Source organism: Meles meles, chromosome 1, assembly GCF_922984935.1.
Source record: "Meles meles chromosome 1, mMelMel3.1 paternal haplotype, whole genome shotgun sequence".
In the NCBI taxonomy this organism is placed as follows: Eukaryota; Metazoa; Chordata; class Mammalia; order Carnivora; family Mustelidae; genus Meles; species Meles meles.
Genome location: NC_060066.1, coordinates 31439649 through 31462458, shown reverse-complemented (window position 1 = coordinate 31462458; position 22810 = coordinate 31439649). Strand labels below are relative to the sequence as shown.

The following is a 22810-nucleotide window of genomic DNA, read 5'->3' as shown; positions in this document are numbered from 1 at the left end:
TAACTTCCAGGTAACTGGTCTGGGCCACTGGAATTGTAGTGCCATTATCCAAAATGGGAGAAAGGAAAGGAGCAGGGATGGATAAAGAAGAAAATATACCAGATTCTGAACACTTGTAGTATGAACAAAATCGCACTGTCATTTGCAAATAATGTGCAGGGCCGTGATTATTGCCGAAGGACACTGATACAGTTTAATTGAGAAATATTTCCTATAAACATTCTTTAAAAACATTAAAGGAACCCTTCTTGCCATTTCTTTGGAATGGAGGTGCCTTGAGATAGCGACACCGCCAGTATCACTGAGCGGCGGCACCACACCCTCCCACTGGTGCATCCCGCGGCCACCACGCACTGTGGAGGAAGACTGCGATGGGTCGGGTGTGGCTTCCACCCAGGGGAGCTCTCAGTGCAGAAGGTGAGAACAAGGATTATAATGCAATATGGTCAGTGCAGTTAAGTGACAGATGTACTTTATACTGCCAGCTCAGAAGGAGGAATACTTACTCTTTGGTCCTTGGAATTCTATTTAAGTTTTAAAACCAGGATGATGCTTGGTTTGGATCTTGGAGATTGAGTAGGCATGGAAATTGTAAGTTCTTACAAATTATGAGTACCTACAAATTATAAGTGGTAACAAGTGGCAATGGAGACCCGTCATTTAGGGTTTTGTTAGGCCAACACAAAGGTCAAATTTAGTTCAAATGAACCACTGTAAAACGTTACTTTGAATTCCACATATATGACCTATCCCCGACATGCCATCTAAGAAACACCAAACGTGTCTCAGCAGGAGGACTGACATACCTTTACTCTCAAAGAAGTGAGACCCGTCCAACTTTACCCTGTCAAGAAGCCTTTTTTGACATTTTTCCTAATTGCCTCTTCTTTTCCACGTGACATTTATTTTTATTTTTTTTAAAGATTTTATTTATTTATTTGGCAGACAGAGATCCCAAGTAGGCAGAGAGGCAGGCAGTGACAGAGAGAGGGGGAAGCAGGCTCCCCGCTGAGCAGAGAGCCCAATGTGGGGCTCGATCCCAGAACACTGGGATCACAACCAGAGCCAAAGGCAGAGGCTTCACCCACTGAGCCACCAGACACCCTCCACATGAAATTTAAATACCACAGATGTACTTCATCTTTTTTTTTTTTAAAGATTTTATTTATTTATTTGACAGAGAGAGATCACAAGTAGATAGATAGGCAGGCAGAGAGAGAGAGAGAAGCAGGCTCCCCGCCGAGCAGAGAGCCCGATGCGGGACTCGATCCCAGGACCCTGAGATCATGACCTGAGCAGAAGGCAGTGGCTTAACCCACTGAGCCACCCAGGCGCCCTGTACTTCATCTTTTTACACACAGCCAAAAACTACTGTAACATTTAAGGTTTGTTTCATGCTACAGGAACCAATTATTGTCCCGTTGGAGTTCAGAATGCCCCCACTTTTTATGTGGGTTTTAGGAGAGGATGTTAGCACAAAATATTATGTCTCCTAGATTGCTTGGCAGCCAACATTATTTTATTGTATTTTATTTTATTTTTAAGATTTGTTTGTTTATTTTAGAGGGAGAGGGAGGGGCCGAAGGAGAGGGAGAGACAGAATCTCAAGCAGACTCCACCACTAAGTGCAGAACCTGACTCAGGGCTTGATCCCCTGACCCTGAGATCATGACATGAGCCCGAATCTAGAGCCAGACACTCAACGAAGCCACCCAGACGTCCGGGCCAACATTTTAAGAGAGAGCTATTTACACGCCTCAGGTACGCAAATCACAGAACATGCAATTGACTGACGTCAAACCTTTTAATGGGACCTCAAGCAACCATTCAAAGCAGAAGTTTTGTTCAGGTATGAAACCATTCTCAATTTCTGAAGTGTAGTTCTCTGGTGAAGATCATCACTGCCTTTTATTTCTCAGATTTTCTAACAGCATATCATTTTGCTTTCACAGTGTCATGGGTAATAATTTAAAAAATAGAGAACAAAAGCTCTTCAAATGGACAGATCTCCTTTTTTTTTTTTTTTTTTTTTTTTTGGCCATAAATTTCCTCTGGCTAACCTCAACTATACAAAATCACAGAAACAAGCAGTTAGAGCCATTTCAAAGAACACACACACACTCACAAACTAAAAAAGAGGCATAATTTTATTTGGCAAATGCAAGCTGGGGACAGAATTGTTATGTAAAGTGTAATGTTTCAGAAAATAGCATACCCACAGCTATGCATCATGGAGGCTTCTTGCAAAAAAAAAAGTAGAGTTTGGTGAAAAGAGGGAGGAGGAAGCATCCCTAGGAAGATGAAAAAGGACAATTTCCAGGCTGGAAAACTTAAAGGGGAAGGAATTTGGAAGGGAGATGGATTGAGGACTTGAAGTGACATGTTTAGGATCTGAGGAGCAAAGAGCTTTAGATAATTCCCTAGGATACCCAGCAGACACACTAGGGGACTCAACGAGAGGCAGATGGAGCCACGAGCTCCAGAAGATGGATGTTCTGGAAACTGACGCATGGACATCAGAAAAGCACAGAGGATACCAGAGAAAGACCTCCCCAGATTCTACCAGGCAGTCTGACCCCCTGCACCAGGATTTTGTAGCATTAGGCAAAAGATTTGGCCAGTTCCATTCATCAACCTCTGAAATGACATGTCATTCACATCATTTGTTAAAAACTATAAAAAGTATTTAAAATACTTAAAAATAGGGGCGCCTGGGTGGCTCAGTGGATTAAGCCGCTGCCTTCGGCTCAGGTCATGATCTCAGGGTCCTGGGATCGAGCCCCGCATCGGGCTCTCTGCTGCGCAGGGAGCCTGCTTCCTCCTCTCTCTCTGCCTGCCTCTCTGCCTACTTGTGATCTCTCTCTCTGTCAAATAAATAAATAAAATCTTTTTAAAAAAATAAAATAAAATACTTAAAAATACAAACACTGCAGGTATTTTCCCAGGAGCAATAGAAATTGGGATGAACAGTCGAGTAGCAATAGATCTAGGTCACATCGCCATCCGTGGCAATGTTTACATAAAAACAGTTCAGGTCAGAACAGCCTGAGATTGGTCCATGAGCAAAATGTACCTCAGAGGTCTTCCTCCACTTTCATTTTCCTCTTCACCTACGGTTCCCCCATGTCTCCCTTATGCCCTCAGGCACCTGCCCTCTTCTCTCCTGGATGGCAGAAGAATTCTTATCTCAGACATCCCGAGGTTGCTGATTTATAAACTTTCTATGGGGCTTAAAGTTTGCAAACTGCTGGCCCAAAAGTATGGCAGATGTGCACAAATAAAATGCTCCATGGGAAAGTAATGTTGGAGAATCTAGGATCAACAAACTTAGGCTTACCAACGTGCTAACAAGCACTTGGTTCTTCAAGAGAGACAGAGTATAGGCAGTTTCCTAATGTATATTGGAAAGTAGTTTTAGGCATGCTAAAATTTTATCTTCACACTAACTACAAACCGTATTTGTCAATTGTAAATTTCCCTTTGAGGTTGGGAACAGTAATAACTCTTGGTGAGCAAAGATAATTCTTTGGGATCTGAATTAATACTCAACTTACTAAATCTGACAAATTTTAAAAACTTAGCTTTCTTTTAGCTTTTTAATTCAGCCTATGGTTCTTGACCTTTTCTCACTATATCAACTATTAACAATATGAAAATAAAATCACTGTTCCCTGCATCAAAATAGGGATCAATGAACTTAAACTGAACAGATGAAATCTCCTTAAGCCATCAATGATATTTAGTCACATTCTTTTAAGTATTTTAACTGAATTTGTAAATTTAATAATTTGATTTGCTTAAGTGATTCAAATATATGACAGGGTACACTTATGCGTACCTCGAGTTGCAAAACCTTTCTAAACCCTTACAGCTAACATTCATAAAAGTGCTAACTCTATGCCAGATACTGTTCTAAGCTTTCTACATATAGGAATTTATTTAATCCTCACATCAATCCCATGAAATAACTATTCTGATTTCTATTCTGATTTAAGGTCAAGGAATGTTGAGGTATTGAAGTGATGAGTAACTTATTCAAAGTCACACAGATAAGTGGCAGAACCTTAATTAATTTAAGACCTTAAACTTATCAGTGTAATAAATCAAATTCTCTCAGGCATTCCAGTAAGTCAGCTAACTTATATTCTCTAGTAACTAGCACTTAAAAATTACAAAACTGATCATGTCAGATTCACACACACAAATACACACACAAATACCTTAAATGATGAACACACATTATGAGGAATTTAACAATCTTTTTCTACTAAGGATTGAGTTTGATTTTTTTTTTTTTTTATTTCTATGCCCTCCTGGAGTTTAAAAGTCTCAAAGAACAGTTACCTCGTCAGACACACTGAGGTTATCCATCCATACACTCAGGACCACCGTATAGTTACTTCTCAGTTAGAAACCAGAACCTAGAACATGGAGCCCGGGAAAAAAAGCTTCTAGATAATCCTCCTAGGACCATAGTTAGAGTGTTGGATCATTTATTTTAGTAGTGCCCATGGAGCATTGTGTTCAACCACAATGTAATCTGCTTCTGAAATTATAACCTATTTCTTCTGGTGTACATGTGTGGGCGTGTGTGCGTGTGTGTGTGTGTGTATGTGTGTGTGTGTGTGCGCACGCACATTGGATTCTTGTGCTCTTTTGACTGTCTTGTTGCATTCCGCACCATTTTCATGTTTTCTTTCTGGCAACAACTCTCTAGTCCTCCTAGTGATAAATTATTATCAGCAATTTGCATATAAGGAAGCTGAGATCTGGGAACTAAATTGTTTTCCCAGAGTCCAGCAGTGGGCAGAGAGCAGAGCTGAGCTACGAGCCCAGGTCTCTGGCAGAGTCCACCACGTGTTTACTGCCTCAAAACTGGTTCCTCGTTCGCCTGTTGTGGTTACTCAGGCTGAACTTCCCACCAGCCACTCCACAGCTCTGTATCTCATGTTGAAGTGATATTCTCTCAACGTCTTTCCTCTGTCTGTGCTTTTGAAAATATTCGCAGTGACTGTTGGGTCCTACATTATCTCATCAGTGAACCAAAAAGTACTCACTGGGTTCCTGTCAGAGGTTGAGCACTGCTCCAGCACTAGGGATATTACAAGAATAAAACAATTTCTTCTGTGATAAGGGTTAGAGTTGTTCAAACAGGTCCCCCACTCCTGTATTTGTCAGGTGTGTTTTTTCTCCAAGGAACAAAAATCCAACTTCAATAAAATTGGAAGCAAATGGATTAATTTGTGTAACGGAAAACTCTCTGAGCAGAGAGCCAAGCCTTCAGCGTGGCTGGGTCAGAGCCCCACAGGACGTCATAAAGTCCGTCACTTTTGCTCCGACAGTCTGTTTCCACATGTTCTCCGTCTCTATGTCTCAATTTGCTATGTTACGGGTTTTTCCCTGATTTTTCCTGCTGCTGACTACTTCGTTCGTGTGGCAAATGAAAATAGCTACAGATCCCCTCATTTGCATTTTCCTTTCATCTGGTGATTTAAGAAGAAACAAGAACATCTCATCCAAAGCTCTGGGAGAAGAAATCTTGGGAAGAACATTAATTGACCCAGTTTGGGCACATGCACATGTCTGAGTGAATCATGGTGACCAGGGGTATGGAGAGGTGTGGGCCACAAGCCCTGGGGTGGAACCACTCCCATGTAAGTGACTTGGAAGGGTGAGGGGGGGTTATGTAAAGGAAGGATGGTGGGTAGACAAACCTCTTGGACGACACGTGTATTTTTTCTCTCTACCTATCTGTTAACTTGGAGAAAGTTCTTCTTTAGGAGAGCTCTCTCTCTTTCCCTTCTTTAGTAGGTATTGTGTGGCTATCATGTGCTACTTATTGTAAAGAGACAAAAAGAACACATAAGTTTCTAGGAAGCTTACTGTACTAGCAAGGCAGATAGACAACAAATGACTAATTATTTGTTTATTAATTTCAACTGTGATAAAGTTAAGAGGCAGAAGTACAAGATGTTCCCACAGTGTATCATGAGAAAGTAGTCTGGCCTAGAAGGTTAGAGAAGGCTCTCCTGAAGCAAGTATGATTGAGATATTTATTGGCATCTAAATGAAAAAGAGTAGTTAACTAGGGGGAAAAAAAACAAAAAAGGAATGAAGATCATGCCAGAGGGAGGGAGAGTGGTAAAGACCCTGAGGTGGGCGGGAATGGTGATTAGACAATTAAGAGGCTGGTCTGACTGGGCTGCATTGAGCATGCGGGAGAGAAACAGGAGATGAAGCCAGGGGTGAGTGGAAACAGACAAGGAGCCACATCATGCAAGGTCTTGAAAAATCATGGCAAAGTCTGATTTAGAGGGACAAGGCTCCATGACTTCACTTATTGAGGTTGGTAACCCAAAGGAATAAAATTAGTCGTAGGAATTCTGGCCATTAAACATGTGGCCAGGTGAGACAACAACACGTCAGGATATTTGAGGGCACCTGGGTCTTACACACTTTCCCAATTACTCCATGTAGGTGGCAGCTGGCCCTGCCCAGGAGTATGGTCAGACCTGAAAGAGAGTCATTGCTGAGTGATTCTGCCATCTGACTTCCTCAGGCCGGAGCACATTCAATTTAGTTCATAAGGACGAATGACTCTGGTATTTTAAAACTCTCCTGAAATAGAAAGGCTGTCCTGCTTTTGAACTGTGAAAAATATAAAAATGCCCAGAACTATGTTCATTCAGCCCTCCATCTTCAATCCTTTGGTTAACATCTACTCATGGTTGAGTATCATAAGTTCAACTATCACTTCCTTTGGGAGTCTTCCCTGATGGCTGGTCTGCATCAAAATCTATCTGCTACAGGGGCGCCTGGGTGGCTCAGTGGATTAAGCCGCTGCCTTCGGCTCAGGTCATGATCTCAGGGTCCTGGGATCGAGCCCCGCGTCGGGCTCTCTGCTCTGCAGGGAGCCTGCTTCCTCCTCTCTCTCTGTCTGCCTCTCTGCCTACTTGTGATCTCTCTCTCTGTCAAATAAATAAATGAAATCTTTAAAAAAAAAAAATCTATCTGCTACATACTCTTAACCGTGGTTCTCTTGCATGATCCTCATAGTTACTAATTATGCTTCCTGTGATGCCATATGAGGTTGTAATAATCACTCATCCCGTCAGACTGTAAGTACCATGTGTGACTGTATCCTCCAGTGTGTGGTCCAATGCTAAGCATATGGTAGGTTATCAATAACTGAAATGAATAATTTCAATTTTTCTGATTTGTATTTAATCTTCCAGATTTAGATTTGAATCTGATGATAGTCTAAGAATGTGCTTGGTCTCCAGTGGACTTGCTCATCATGGGCTCTCAGTAGTACTTGCTGGAAGGAATTAAATGAAAAATAGATCAAGGCTGTTTTCAGAATGCCTGAGCCATGTAACTTTCTACATATAATTTGATTAAGAGATCAAAAGCACAGTAGAAGGATCCAAGTACTCTTCTTTTGAATTCCTCTCTTTGTAGAGTCACACATTCATGACCTTTGTTCCTGTCTCTGAATCCCTCTATCGGAAAAATGCCTATTGCTGTAACCCTGCAGGGGGACGAGGCACAAGGAAGAGTCTTGGACAGAACCTCTGAGCCAAATAACAACTTCATCTCATTTGGCAAATACCGTGATATTCATGACATTCTATGGCTCAGCTCTTGTCTGTAAAGATCTTTTTAGACATTTTTATTTATTAACTGTTCAGTGATTAGACTCTTGTCAATGGAAGAGTATTGAGTGTGTGTGCACACACACGTGCACGTGCACACACACACATCTCATTTGCTGAAAATGTCTCTCAATTTTAGTTTCTGTGCCTAACCATAACCCTGACGATTTTACGTTGTCCTTTAACTTTCGGTTTCCTCCCGAATAAACAACATGTCCAGGCCTCCAGCAGTGGCTGGTTAGAACCGCTCTGTGCCATGAGCAGTGAAATGTCAGTGATACAAAAATATTCATGGCATTTGGACTTGTAACTGTTGTACAATTCTAGAAGGGGAATCTTGAAGATGAGTTGACATAGCTCCATCAGCAAACATCCCACCGGATGTTTTCTTAAACATTCTGAACAAAGTTCAACTGCCCTTTGGGAGAGAACACACATTTCTTCCTAATTTATAATTTTTGGAATGACACCAACCAAAAAAAAAAATCTGAAGAGTTCATTAGAGGAAAAAAATGTCCAAATATAACAATACCTGATTTGCCCATTATTTCACAGAATCACATAGTTCTTTTTAAGTATCTCAGCAGTCAATTAGTACCATTCCTTGAGGAAGGCAGGAAACACTAGACCCATTTTGTAGTCATTGTTGAAGAAACAGGAAGGCTTTACTCTTCTGAAGTTAAGAAACTTCCTGGATGAGGGTTAACTTCTTGGAGAATGTGTTAAAGATTCAGATCATGTAAAAAAAAAAACCCGAAAAACAAAAAACCAAAACCTCAGATTATGCTTAAGAAGCAATGTAATGCATTGCAAATTTTAGCTTTGCACAAGAGCAGAATTCAAAGTGATCTACATAAACTTTTATTTTTTTTCAAATACGGGTTGTCTTATGTGGTTTTTTTAAATGATTAAGGACCTAATGACTTAGAAAACCTGTAATATTCATATAACACAGTGTGGAAAATACTTATGCCTCATTTAATTACTTTTGCAAATTTATCTTACTTTTTTCTTTAGGTCAGATCAGACCAGAAATGAAATAATTGACTTTATTAATAGTCATATTAATGGTGACGGAAAATTTCTTTTGCTTTATAATCTCATCAATATATGGTCTAACATTTATTGTTTTTGCAAACTATGTTAGTGTGAAATGTTATTTCACTATTAGCAAATTTGAGTACTTTATCACATTTCTATTGGTCATCTATGTTTCTAGTGAAATGTCTGTCCACAACTTTCCTTGTTTTCTTTGTCTTTTCCTGATATACTGGCGGAAGTATTTGCAGCTTGTATAGAGTCTTGTTTAAGAAATTCTTTGCTAAATACAGCTTATAAAATTATTCTTATAGATATTTTCCAAAAGTTTTAAAGTTTTGTCTTTCAGATTTCAGTCCTGATTTAGTATGTTTGGAATTGTTTGTACATTGGGAGGTAAAGATCCATATCTACTTTTCCCATATAGATATTTGTTTAAGTAGAATGTACCGACTAATAGTCTTTCCTTTTCCCATTTATCTGCAATGTGTCTCTGTCCTGTACTCGTTTCCATGGATTTTGTGTCATTTTCGAGCCCTCTATTTGATTTCATTAGAAAATGTGTTCAGTGTTCTACTATCACATTGTCTCATTCACTATTGCTTTAAAAATTTTTTGACATTTAATAAGTCATTTCCCTCTAGCTAATTCCTCAGGAATGTTTTCGTTCTTCTTGGCCCTTTTCATATAAATGTAATATTCATCAAAGAAAACTCCTATTGAATTTTAATTCGAATCACACAACTTTATAGATCAAATAGAATTGTAATTAAATTCTATATGCTATTATGTCCTATACATAACCATGTTATGTCTTTCCATTTATGTAGGCCTTCCTAAAAACCATTTTTAAAAGTTTGATAAATGTCTCCAAAACAGTCTTTGAGATCATTTACTAGATTTATTCCTGTGTGCTTTATATTTTCAGTTGCTATTGCAAGTATTTTTTTTTTCTTTTTTAAAACAATTCTTGTCTAAAATTTTCTTTCTGGTGTAAAGAACTACAGTGAACTCCTGTAATAATTATTCATCCATCTGCTAAAATCTCCAATTAATTCTAATAACAATTTATCCACTTAGAATTCTGGGTTTTGAGAATCTGAAAAGAAAATACTATCATTTATTCCTTTCAAATCCTTTTACATTTAATTTGTTTTATATTCTTGTGTAGTCCAGATGATCTTTCTTTGTTAATAAAAAGATATCTTTTCTTAGTTTTGTTTGATTGTAATGTGAACCAAAATATCAAGGCTATGAAATGGTATTTGGAAGAAAAATTTGAATCATGGATCAAAGTTATTAAATTTTTGTAGGGTTACTCAGGTTTCTTTTTTAATATTTTATATTTTATGACAATTTTGGTATTTTTTTAAATCTAGGAATTTATTTCAGCTAAATTGTCAATATTTTGATTAAAGTTTTTATAATATCTTTTATGTCTTTACTTCATCTCTAACTACGCCACCTCTAATTTATTATTATAAAATAATGACCAGTTTTAAGTACTTTAAATTTTTAAATATTATTTCTTCTTTGACACTTAAGTATTAATATTGTAAAAGTTTATTTTCTTTTTTATGATTTCTAAAGCTGGATTTGGATAACTATGTATTTAAAGATCTTTGAAATTTGTTTTGAAATGCTATATGGGGTTGTAAATTATATAGATACCTAAAATGTAGTAATTATATATCATTCTTGCTAAAATATATATGCTTTATTTATGTTGGCAAAGAATATGTATTTGCAATGGTTGGATCCAGTATTCTGCATGTGTCTATTAAATCAGTCCTGTTAAGTATGTTCAAATCTGTTACAGCCTTAGCAATGACTTGTATATGATTCTATATCAATATTGAGAATTATTTAAATGTCCAATATTTACAGTGATTTGTCAATTTCTTATGTAGATATGTCAATACTTTCTCTTTCTAGATCTCTTTATATTTGAAAGTTTCATAAATACATTAATTTAGATCTGTATGTCACCCTTAAAATTAAATATTTACCATTATGTGATGACTTTCCTTATCAGTAATATTGCTTTTTGCTTTGAAATTGATTTTCTGTGTTATTACTATAGCTAAAGTAGCCTTGTTTTGATTTACATTAACACAGCATATATTTTTTAATCTTTTGTTTTTTGTAAATAATACAAAATCCGATTTTATTATTCAGTCTAACAATCTTTGATTTTCAAGATGAAATCATTTCACTGACATATGTCATATGTGATATATTTGGATTAACTTCTATCATCATATATTCTATCTGCCATCTTCTACTCTTATTTTTTTTCTTGCCTTTTTTAAATTAATATTTTCTTCTTCCACCATTTTATAATTTCTCTGAAGTTTGGAGATATAAATGTCATATCTTAACAGGCTAACCAGATTTTGGCATAGTCAAGTTTTATCTCTGGCAAAGACACCTATGCATTAATTTATTGAACAAGCCCTCTGTCTCCTGTTTTTCTCTCAGCAGCAGTGAAAAGGGTCTCTCTCTTGTAGTACAGGCTTCCCAAGTGCAAGTTCCAGAATAGTGATGTGTGTATTTTATGTTCCAATGTGGGGGTTAGAAGGAGCAAAAGCCTCTTATAGTCTATGGCTGTTGAAAATGAATTTGAACACATGAAAAACACCATCACAGATGGTGTTGGGTAAGCCACCAGTGGAAAACTGTAATAAATGACAGATGCTGGCGAGGATGTGGAGAAAGGGGAACCCTCCTCCACTGTTGGTGGGAATGCAAGCTGGTGCAACCACTCTGGAAAACAGCATGGAGGTTCCTCAAAATGTTGAAAATAGAACTACCCTATGACCCAGCAATTGCACTACTGGGTATTTACCCTAAAGATACAAACATAGTGATCCGAAGGGGCACGTGTACCCGAATGTTTATAGCAGTAATGTCTACAATAGCCAAACTATGGAAAGAACCTAGATGTCCATCAACAGATGAATGGATAAAGAAGATGTGGTATATATACACAATGGAATGCAGCCATCAAAAGAAATGAAACCTTGCCATTTGCGACGACATGGATGGAACTAGAGGGTATCATGCTTAGTGAAATAAGTCAGTCGGAGAAAGACAACTATCATATGATCTCCCTGATATGAGGACATGGAGAAGCAACATGGGGGGTTAGGGGGATAGGAGAAGAATAAATGAAACAAGATGGGATTGGGAGGGAGACAAACCATAAATGACTCTTAATCTCACAAAACAAACTGGAGGTTGCTGGGGGGAGGTGAGGTTGGGAGAGGAGGAGGGGGTTATGGCCATTGGGGAGGGTATGTGCTATGGTGAGTGCTGTGAAGTGTGTAAACCTGGCGATTCACAGACCTGTACCCCTGGGGATAAAAATACATTATATGTTTATAAAAAAAAAAAAAAAAACTGGAAGGGGAGGCGAACCATAAGAGACTACGGACTCTGAAAAACAACCTGAGGGTTTTGAAGGGTCAGGGGTGGGAGGTTGGGGGAACAGGTGGTGGGTAATAGGGAGGGCACGTTTTGCATGGAGCACTGGATGTTGTGCAAAAACAATGAATACTGTTACGCTGAAAAAATAAATAAATTAAAAATATTAAAAAAAAATAAGAAGAGTCACCAGAAAAAAAAAAAATCTATTGGCTTAGAATGAAGTTGGGAAACTAGATCTAGATGAGCAGAAAAGGAGTGTCAGGTTCAGCTGATGACATTTTCCTAACCCTTCCTTGAGCAAGTCATGCATGTGTGTTAGTGAGGAGCTCATACGTTTGAAAGAAATCTGTATTTGTGCTGGTTGAGCAAATAATAGTTCACTCTACACCTGCTCAGCTTAATGGAGACTTTCAGTGTTTTCTTCACTGTATTGTGCTCTGGGGTTAGAAACCTGGGCTTCAGGATTTGATTGTTGATGTGTGCATCCATTTAAGATATTCCTAGACTTGTCTCATCTGTTTCTGGCAGAACTTGGCAAGAAAACTAGGCTCTAAAGTCTAAAAGGAAAGCAATGCAAGAGCCAGCTTTAAATGTTCTTTGGAGATTTTTTAAAAAGACATTTATATGTAATTTTCTGTATTGGTAAAATACACATTTCAAATGTAAATGGGGACATGGTTAAAATCATACATATTTATTGGGATTTTAGCTTATTTTTATATATACTTTGGAACATGCCCTGGGGTCATATCTAGTCCTCATAACAATATACTTGACTGTAATTATCTAATTTAATGGGTGACTAAAACATAAAAGCTAAACCAATATCCTTTAATACACAATGATGAAGTCATTTTTATACTTAACTCATATTTCTTTCTTTTTGGGGGGTATACTTGTAGACAACATATAGCTGTTTTGGTTTTTTAAGTATAGTTGACACACAATGTTATACTAGTTTCAGTTGCACAGCTTAGTTATTTGACAATTCTACATATCATGCTATGTTCACCACAAGAATAGAGGTCATCTGTCCCGTTACATCATTATTACAATATCATTGACTGTATTCCTTATGGTCTGCTTTTTATTGCCATAACTTACTCATTCTATAACTGGAGGCTGACATCTCCCACACCCCACCTTCCTCCCTTCTGGGAAGAGACCATCAGTTTGGTCTCCATATTTATCTTTCTAATTCTGCTTTCTCTTTATTAATTTTTTTAGATTCCATTTGTGAGTGGAATCATATGGTATTTGTCTTTCTCAATCTTGCTTATTTCACTTAGCATAATACCCTTCAGGTCCATCCATGTTGTCTCAAATGACCTGGTCTTATCTCTTTTTATGGCTGTGTAATATTCCATTGTGTATATACCCCACAATTTCCTTATCCATTCAGCTGTTGATGGATACTTAGGTTGCTTCCATGTTTTGTCTATTGTAAATAATGCTGCAGTAAACGTAGGGGTGCATATGTCTTTTCAAGTTAGTGTTTTTGTTTCCCCTGGGTAAATACTCAATAGTAGAATTACTGCTGACCATATGGTATTTCTATTTTTAATTTTTTGAGGAAACTTCATGCTGTTTTCCACAGTGGCTGTACAATTTATGTTCACCAATAGTGCATGAAATTTCCTTTTTCTCCACATCCTTGCCAACACTTGCTGTTTCTTGTCTTCTTGATTTTAACCATTGTGACGGGTGTGAGGTGATGCTTCATTGTGGCTTTGATTTGCATTTCTCTAATGGTTAGTGATATTGAGCATCTTTTCATGTGTCTGTTGACCATCTGTAGGTCTTTGGAAAAATGTCTTTTTAGGTCCTCTGTGTCCTTTTTAATTAGATTTTTTGTTTTTGTTTTAGTTTTTGTTTTGGTGTTGGCTTGTATAAGTTCTTCATATATGTTGATATTAAACCCTTATTGGATATATTATTTGCAAATATCTTCTCCTATCAGTAGGTTGCCTTTCTGTTTTGTCGATGGTTTCCTTTGCTGTACAAAGGCTTAATGTTATTTCTTTATCATCTAATATACAAATTTACAGGCTGATGATCTTTAAGATGGATATTTTAAAACCCACCCTCTGAAAACAGCATTGGAAAATTAACATATGCATGCTATTTAATACTCTCTAAAATTATTGGGGTTACTATCCTCAAATATCTTTTTGTCATGTCTCATTTGAACCTCTGAGGTTTAAGTCCATCCAATGTCCATAAAAGTATAAGCTTAGGCTTTTAGACTTGAGTCTTTAACTGGCAAATGACCTAAACCATGTAAAACAGTGTTTCTTGATATGTGAGCTATGGAATAATAGTATCTAGGAATATTCATGCATGTTAATTACTCACAAAAATTTCCGTTTTTACATAACTTGGGGAAATTCTGGATTAAATATATCTAAACAGGATTCTTTATTGAAATGCTGTAATGTGCTAAAATGTTCCATGGCTCTAGATAGCATTCAGGCAATATTTTATCCAGTCCCTACTGTGTGCCAATAATATCACCATGTTTTGCTTAAAGAGATGTCAACAAATCTGTCATGGTTTCTGTCCTCATAGAGTTTTTAGAGTAATGGGAAGAGAGAGATTAAACAAATAAAGACATAAGTATGTAGGGGCGCCTGGGTGGCTCAGTGGGTTAAGCCGCTGCCTTTGGCTCAGGTCATGATCTCAGGGTCCTGGGATCGAGTCCCGCATCGGGCTCTCTGCTCAGCAGGGAGCCTGCTTCCCTCTCTCTCTCTCTGCCTGCCTCTCTGTCTACTTGTGATCTCTCTCTGTCAAATAAATAAATAAAATCTTTAGAAAAAAAGACATAAGTATGTAGATTGCAATAAATTATGTTGTTCTACAAAGAAAGAATAAGATGTCATAAAAGTGAATGAGTACCAATTTAATTGGAAGACAGATTAAGAAAGACTTCCAATAAGAAGTGAGATTCAAGCTGCAGCTAAAAGAAGTAAAAATTAGTCAGATATAGAGGGGCATTTCAGGCAGAGTGAACAGCAAATCCAAAGACTTGAGACAAAAGAAAGTTTGCTACCTGAGAGGAAGAAATGGCCAATGTGGTTAGGGTAAAGCAAGAGGCCCAAGATGGAGCAGAAGAAATAACGAAAGGTAAATTCATACAGAATCTTAGAGGACTGGGGCACCTGGATGGCTCAGTGGGTTAAAGCCTCTGCCTTCAGCTCAGGTCATGATCTCAGGATCCTGGGATCGAGCCCCACATCAGGCTTTCTGCTTGTCAGGGAGCCTGCTTCCTCCTCTCTCTCTCTGCCTGCCTCTCTGCCTACTTGTGATCTTTGGCTGTCAAATAAATAAATAAAATCTTAAAAAAAAAAAAAGAATCTTAGAGGACATAGAAAAGATGATTTTATTTTAAGTAAAAAGGATTTTGATGAGGGTACTGCTTTAAAATAATATTGTCCTGAAGAAAAATATAGTACTACATTCACCTTTCCCCAACAGTATTTGACCATAGAAATATTTTGATGAGATATTTCCTGGGAGCAGTATCTTTGGAAAACACATTGATAATACTTTTACAAATCCCATTCTTAATCAAGGATTGTGTGCTCAATTTTAAATGTCACAAAACAGTAAAAGAGACTTTACCAGTTCAGATATATTTATCAGTATCAGAAACATTTAGTATCAGAAACATCAGTATCAGAAACATCCAGCCACCAACCTGGATGGATTTGGGGCTCAAATGTAAATAGGACTCAGTTTCTTTTCATCTATCCGTCCTTCCTGTCCCTCTTTTTGGTTTTATTCTGAAGCCCCATAAAATGACCTCAAAAGCTGTAGGATTTTCCACTGTGGTGGCAAAATGGCTGAATCATCTCCTTAAATGCATCCAGATTGTGAGCCAGTGGAAAAGGAGCCCCTTTCACAACATTCCCTGGACATCCACTGCTTCTTGCTACATCTCCCTGATGTACCCAGCTGGGAACCAATCACCAAAGGAACCATAGTAATAGGAAATGTTGAACAGTTTAGGCCTAGGCCTAGGTAATCTGCAGCCTTGACTGTTCAGATTCCAATCGTAACTCTAGGATGTATACTACTGGAAGGAGTGATGCTGGGGAGGTAAAGAGCGAAACTCTAGTATAGGCTTTTTTTTTTTTTTTAGTTACTATTTTAATTTATGTAGATATACTCATGTTTGAAATAATCATATTATATTTCTTGTTAAAAGTATAAAAAGCAATGCAATCAAATTTCTAAAAGACCGTGAAAACAATGTGCTGTTTTTTGGTTCTGGGTGGTTATAGAAAGTAGAAAAATTATAGAATAATGAAATAGGATACTTCTGCTATTACTACTACTAACAATTCACCTCTGTGACTTACTTTCTTTTTCTTTTTGGGGGGGGTGTCTTCCTCATTTACATGAAAATTATCCTACCTAGAAAAGTGAATCACTACATAATGTCATATATTTCATTTAAATTATTGTCTGGGGCCATTCCATTGTGTGCTTTTCTTTTTTTTTTAAGATTTTATTTATTTATTTGACAGACAGAGATCACACGTAGGCAGAGAGGCAGGCAGAGAGGGGGGGAAAGCAGATTCCCCGCTGAGCAGAAAGCCCGATGTGAGGCTCAATCCCAGGACCCTGAGATCACGACCTGAGCCGAAGGCGGAGGTTTTAACCCACTGAGCCACCCAGGCACCCTCCACTGTGTGCTTCTAAATACTATACCTTTCACTATAAGCACCTTCCTGCATGTGTGTGTATACACACACACATACACACACATACTGTATATATGTGTGTATATATAATATACAAACCTTTACAAAAATATAAATCTTGAGGATTATAAAGGATGATTTTATGGTTAGATTCTCTAATCAAAATGTTCTCTAGAGAACTTTTAAGATAGTAATAACTATTGGAATTTATAAGAGGCAGTCCAACTTCTGAGCATGTAAAATAAATTTTAGGAGTATAAAAGGGAAAAAATGCTCTTCTCTGAGAAGATAATATGGCCTGAGTGATCAAAATAGACTGAGATAAACTATGGAGCCTGCATAAAAACTACAGGTCAGGGAAAAGCTATGACCCTTACAACATCAACTAGCAACATATTTTTAGTCTTACAGATGGTGGTTAACACTTCTGGTCATTTATACTTTATTCCTCATTTTATGACTGTTGTCTAAAAATAGTTGGGGCTGTAACAGGGTAGAGAGTATCAGAGAAGACTTTGTGGATAAAATGAGACTTTAGGGAATTTTTTTTAAGGAGGGTGTTGGAAGTGCAAAGTAGAGAATCCTAATAGAAAGTAAAAAAGAGGGAAAGTGTTTGGCAAATGGAATCCAATTGTTCTCACTTCGATAATAGGTCCTGTTTCCCTCAAATCCCAAGAATGATTCCATAGCAAATTCTTAAGGATTTCCAGATTGTTAGACAACCAAGGACAGATTGTATTTTCTGATTTTATTCTGGATATTTGTGTCCTTCTAAATTCCCCTCTCATCCTGGAGAAAGAATAGAACTAGATTTGCCTTTAGAAGTGAAGAGAAAAGCAAGTATGCTTTTAAAAAATTAGTTCTTTTGAATTAGGCGCCTAAATATGCAGTTTCAAAGCCGGTGGGTTTTAAGCATAAATATTATATAAATGTACTTTTTTTTTAAAAAGATTTTTATTTATTTATTTGTCAGAGAGAGAGAGAGCGAGAGTGAGCACAGGCAGACAGAGTGGCAGGCAGAGACAGAGAGAGAAGCAGGCTCCCCGCCGAGCACGGTGCCCGATGTGGGACTCGATCGTAGGACGCTGGGATCATGACCTGAGCCGAAGGGAGACGCCTAACCAACTGAGCCACCCAGGCGTCCCTATAAATGTACTTTTATACTTAGAAGTCATTGAGTATTAAAATTGTATATAATATATTCATCATTTATCCTGTGACATTTCTTTTTTGGTTCATGTACTTTTGTAAAAGTCCAAATTTACAAGAGTTTATCCCTAAAATCTAAAATATGTAAAAATTTTAGATTTAAGAATCTAAAGTATCTTTAGACTTTGTAAGTAAAGGGATTGATAAACAACTGATTGCCCCATGGTTCCATGAAGTAAATAAAGCATCTTTGCAAATTCTATAAGAATTATTTTATTAATGTAACTGCTGCAGTTACTTCCTTACCTCTACAAAATCCCATGCACAATGTTCTGGTAATGTAATACAGTGCTTTTAAGAATTAATATATATTAATTCAAGCCACACATAAATAATGGTCCATTTTCTGAATGAGTCCTGAAAAAATTAAGTATTATGCCATGTTTATTATTTGCTTCAAATGATAGAGTCTTGGGGAGCTGGCTGGGTTAATCGGTAAAGCATGCCATTCTTGGATCTCAGGGAGTTCAAGCCCCATGTTGGGAGTAGAGATCACTTAAAATTTTAAAAGTTCCAGGCTCCACGCTCCGGGGGGGTAGGGGGTGTGGAGGGGAGGTGTGTGTCTGTTTCTGTTTGTGTTTCTTTTTCTTCCTCTTCCTCTGCCCCTCCCCCCTCTCTAAAATAAATAATTCTTTAAAAAAATTTAAAAATTCAAATGATGGAGTCTAGCATTCTATATATGAAAGAATACTAACATTTGAATATGTTTAACTAAGATTAAATTAGTGTAAAAATGTTTTTGTTTTGTTTTTAAATTTTTAAAGAAGATTTTTATTTATTTGATAGAGAGGACAAGCATCAGCAGCAGAAGGGCAGAGGGATAAGCAGACTCCCCGTTGAGGGGGGGAAACTTGATGTGGGACTCTACCCAGAACCCTGACTGAGATCACCACCTGAGCCAAAGTCAGAGGCTTAACTGACTGAGCCACCCAGGTGCCCAAAAATGTTTTAAAACAGATACCAGCATATTAAAGCTTTGTCAATGCCATATATTATAAATCATCAGATATTATAAAACTACCATCAATGCTAAATTTTGAAAGAATTTTCCAATTAGATTAATAACCATGAAGCTAGATGTTTAGAAACATGGCTTATATTTTTTAGCTTTATTGAGGTATACTTGACAAATGGGCATTGTATATGTTTAAGATCTGCAAATTGCTATTTTGATACATGCATGCATTATGAAATTAACACTACACTCAAACTAATTAGCATATCAATTACCTCACATACTTACCATTTTCTTCCTTTCTTCAGTGGTGTGAACATGTAAGAGAGAGGGGGAAGCAGGCTTCCTGCTGAGCAGAGAGCCCGATGTGGGTCTCGATCCTGGTACTCAGCGATCCTGACCCAAGCCGAAGGCAGAGACTTAACCCACTGAGTCACCCAGGCACCCACAAGTGCCACATTATCTTATTAAAACAAACAAACTATATCAGATTATATCAGCTTTCTAGCTAATTTATATAATGGCTACCTTTGCATTAAAGTAGAACTCAAGAATTCCAATTTTTTTCTCTTAATTTATGTTACAATGTGGGTAGCCCAAAACACAGGTCATGGGCTAGAACATTACGTTTAGCTCATATATAGGTAAGACAGAAAAGATATATCCTTGTCCAGTTTACCTCCCCTACATTTTAAGATTTTACATGGCATGTTCTATTCAGTTGTCTTCACAATTTCTGTGAGCTCCTGTCATCCCAGCCTGGGTTCTGATCTGTATCACTCACAATGTAACTGATACCTCCTCCTTTCAGTAAACCTACCTCCTCTACACATGGAAATGGACTTACCTTCCTATGATCCAGTTCCCAGAGTCCTCAAGCTGGAGCTGTGTTAGTGCCAAATCAAAGGAAACTCAGCAACGGTAGAACAGTGAACTTCTCTTTCATGATTGCCACCTCCCATCCAGTCTCCAAATGCACTAAATCATGCTATCTTATCACCAAAACCCACAAAAACCCAAACATGATTATTATCATTTCTAAGTGCTGATTTTTTTTCCTCTTCAACATCTACATTGTTCATTCCTTCCTCTCCATTTTTGCCATGTTCTCCTGTAATATCTTTCAAAAATGTCCTGAATAGGATACTTAGCTTCTTAATATATGTACTTCTAATAAGGAACTTAGGAAGGAAAAGGAATAACAAAGATAAATGATTAAAATCTATAATTAAAATCTCTTTCAGGTAGCAGTGCTGTCCCTACGCTGAAAGCAAGTGAAAATCACAGTCATGTGCAGCAGCTACGTTTTCTGAAATCAGATACCATCAGCCAGGGCTAACAAAGGCTGGAAAAGGCAGCTATTCAGCTATTCGTATTGAAGGGTGCCCAGACTCGGACACAACTGTATCTTGTGGAGAAAGAACTGGATCATGAATGGGGATGGTGAACAAGAATCTCCAGCTTAGTTTAGGAAGAAGGTAAGTCTTTAAGTCTAGAGACCTGGTCCTGATTTATTAATTTGCCATGTGATGTTAGCTAAGGTCTTCACTTATCTGGGCTGGGCTTCAGTCCTTTTCATTTTTAAAATGTGTGTGTGTGTGATTTCTGTTTTCTAAATTCACCTCTAAGTGCTAATTCTATAATCCATTAGGGTGACGAGAGATAAAGGCACACGGATCGGATGAACATTTTTGAGAACCTACAAGCTGTGGCAGTGGCAGTTGCTGTGGTGCAAAAATAAGTGAAGCAGAAGGGTTCTAAGCCTGAGAATCAAATGGCATCAACAACAGTGGCAACCAGGATCGCCAAGAAATGATTCAGGGAGAAAGGAGCTCTCTCTCCGAAATACACATATCTCAATGTGAGAAGAGAGGAGGACAGAGTTGGAGAAACTAGAATTGCTCCGTCCTACCACTAACCTCTCTCTTCAGCAGGATTGTAGCAAGGAGGAAACTCTCTTCAGTTACTGGACCAGCTGTGGACTCATTGGTCAAAGCGGACTAACACAGTTTTTCCTCAGAGATTTGGATATGGCATGTAAAGAGAAAGCAATTTTCCCCTCTTGAATGGCTAACCCTGTAACGTTTGGGAGATGTTAATGTTCATAACTTCCACCATAGGGCCAAGATAAGGGGAATCGACTAGAGAGGAAGAGAGAAGGATCAAGTGGAGGTTCAGAAAGGTGAAGATGAGAGACAAGGAGAGTCCCACTGGCTGTGAAGTTCCCCTTCCAGTTCCCGGGACCCCACAGCATTTTTGTCCTGGGGTTCTATGAGACACTCCAGTGTTTTTTTGACTTACTATTATGAATTGTTTTTTCCTTAAATTAATTTGAATGAGTTCTGACTCTTACCAGCTGATGGGAACTGGAGTCAAATATATGCTTGACTGTAAGTTAAAGCTTTTAATACTTTCTGTGACTATTGGGGAATTTTTGTTGATGAATTGTTAGATAATAGGTATTAAACATAGATTATTTTCTTTAATGTCCTTTTTGGAGTAGGCAATAATATCCCTTTTGTAGAGATGCATAAACTGAAGCTTATAAGATTTTTCTAATTCACCCTGAGTTGGACAGCTGTTAAGTGGCAAGAATGTTTTCAAACAGCCTTCTATTAGCTGGATTTCAGCTTCAATCAGTTTAACCGCAGGTTCTTGCCTTTAACCACTATTTCATAAGATTAGGTAAGATACGAGTTGCTACTGGGAAATCTGAGATAGAGAAAATGTACCAAATACTAATTTTCCTAAAACTTTCTAATTTCCCAGAAAAGGAAATCAATATGGTTCTGAGTCAGGAATGGAAGAGATATGAGGAGAAAGTGGTCAGTGTTTAGGGAAGCCTGGTATCAAAGTTTATCTTGTTATGTCAGATTCTGTAATTCTAAAAATTGGAGACTTCATGGAATTGTTAAGGAAAGGAAATTATGTAAGAGTTAGTCATTTAGAAGTGAAGCCTGTGCATCATGGGCTAGTATTTGCCAGTGCCAGAGGTCAAAAACTACCACTTCAAGCATTAGTGGATTCCCCCTCAATGAAGTTCTCCCAGGCTGTAGGACCTTATAACTTTTTTCAAGTCCAGCAATGTTGCCTTCATAAGTATTTTTAATCACAAACATTCAGTTGGCCACAAACACATTCCTGTACAATTCCTTCATCTGTGTCTTCTGAAGAGTGAACTGAACTGTTAACTTCTTTTAAACAAAACGGAATAGTTGAAATGTCTGACTGCTTCCTATCAGTATAAAAATATGAATTTGTACAACATCTGCAACTCATTTCAGCTGGATTAAGCTTTACCCAAAGAAGGACAAAAAAAAAAAAAAAGTTGTCTGTAACAAGGAAAGACTAATGTTCTCAATGGAAAGAAATGAATATACTCACAGATTTTAATGTTGGTTAAAATAAATATGGCTTTAAAGATTAAATGAGAAACATCCTTTCTTTTATGATTAATCATATTTCCAGATGATCAGTAGTGTCCAATCATAAAGACTGTAAAATTGTTAAGGAGTAGGATTTGAAGTATAATACAAAAATCAATAGCAATACCTATAAAATAGTTGATCAAACGTTATAAAATGTCATGCCGCTTCATAAGGAATGGTAAAAATATGCCTTTGAGGTCTTTTTTCATTGAGAGCCTTTGCAATCTTTCTCCGTGAATGAACTAATCGGTATCTTTTCAACTGACCAAAGTTATATAACAATAGCAAATAGATATTAAAAATTTTATAAGTACTCATAACCCACCACTGCAAATCAACAACTCTCTCAAACCTGCATGGTGCTGAGGCAGTTAAGGGAGTGAGGCTAGA

General features: G+C 37.6%; 1 long non-coding RNA gene across 1 annotated transcript; it reads left to right on the top strand.

Annotated features, from left to right (window-relative positions):
* The first annotated feature begins 5549 nt into the window (after positions 1-5549).
* On the top strand, positions 5550-22420 carry LOC123953328. The gene is made up of 3 exons (XR_006820861.1): positions 5550-5654; positions 20237-20470; positions 20644-22420. It is a non-coding gene; the product is annotated as an uncharacterized LOC123953328 (long non-coding RNA).
* The last annotated feature ends 390 nt before the right edge of the window (positions 22421-22810 follow it).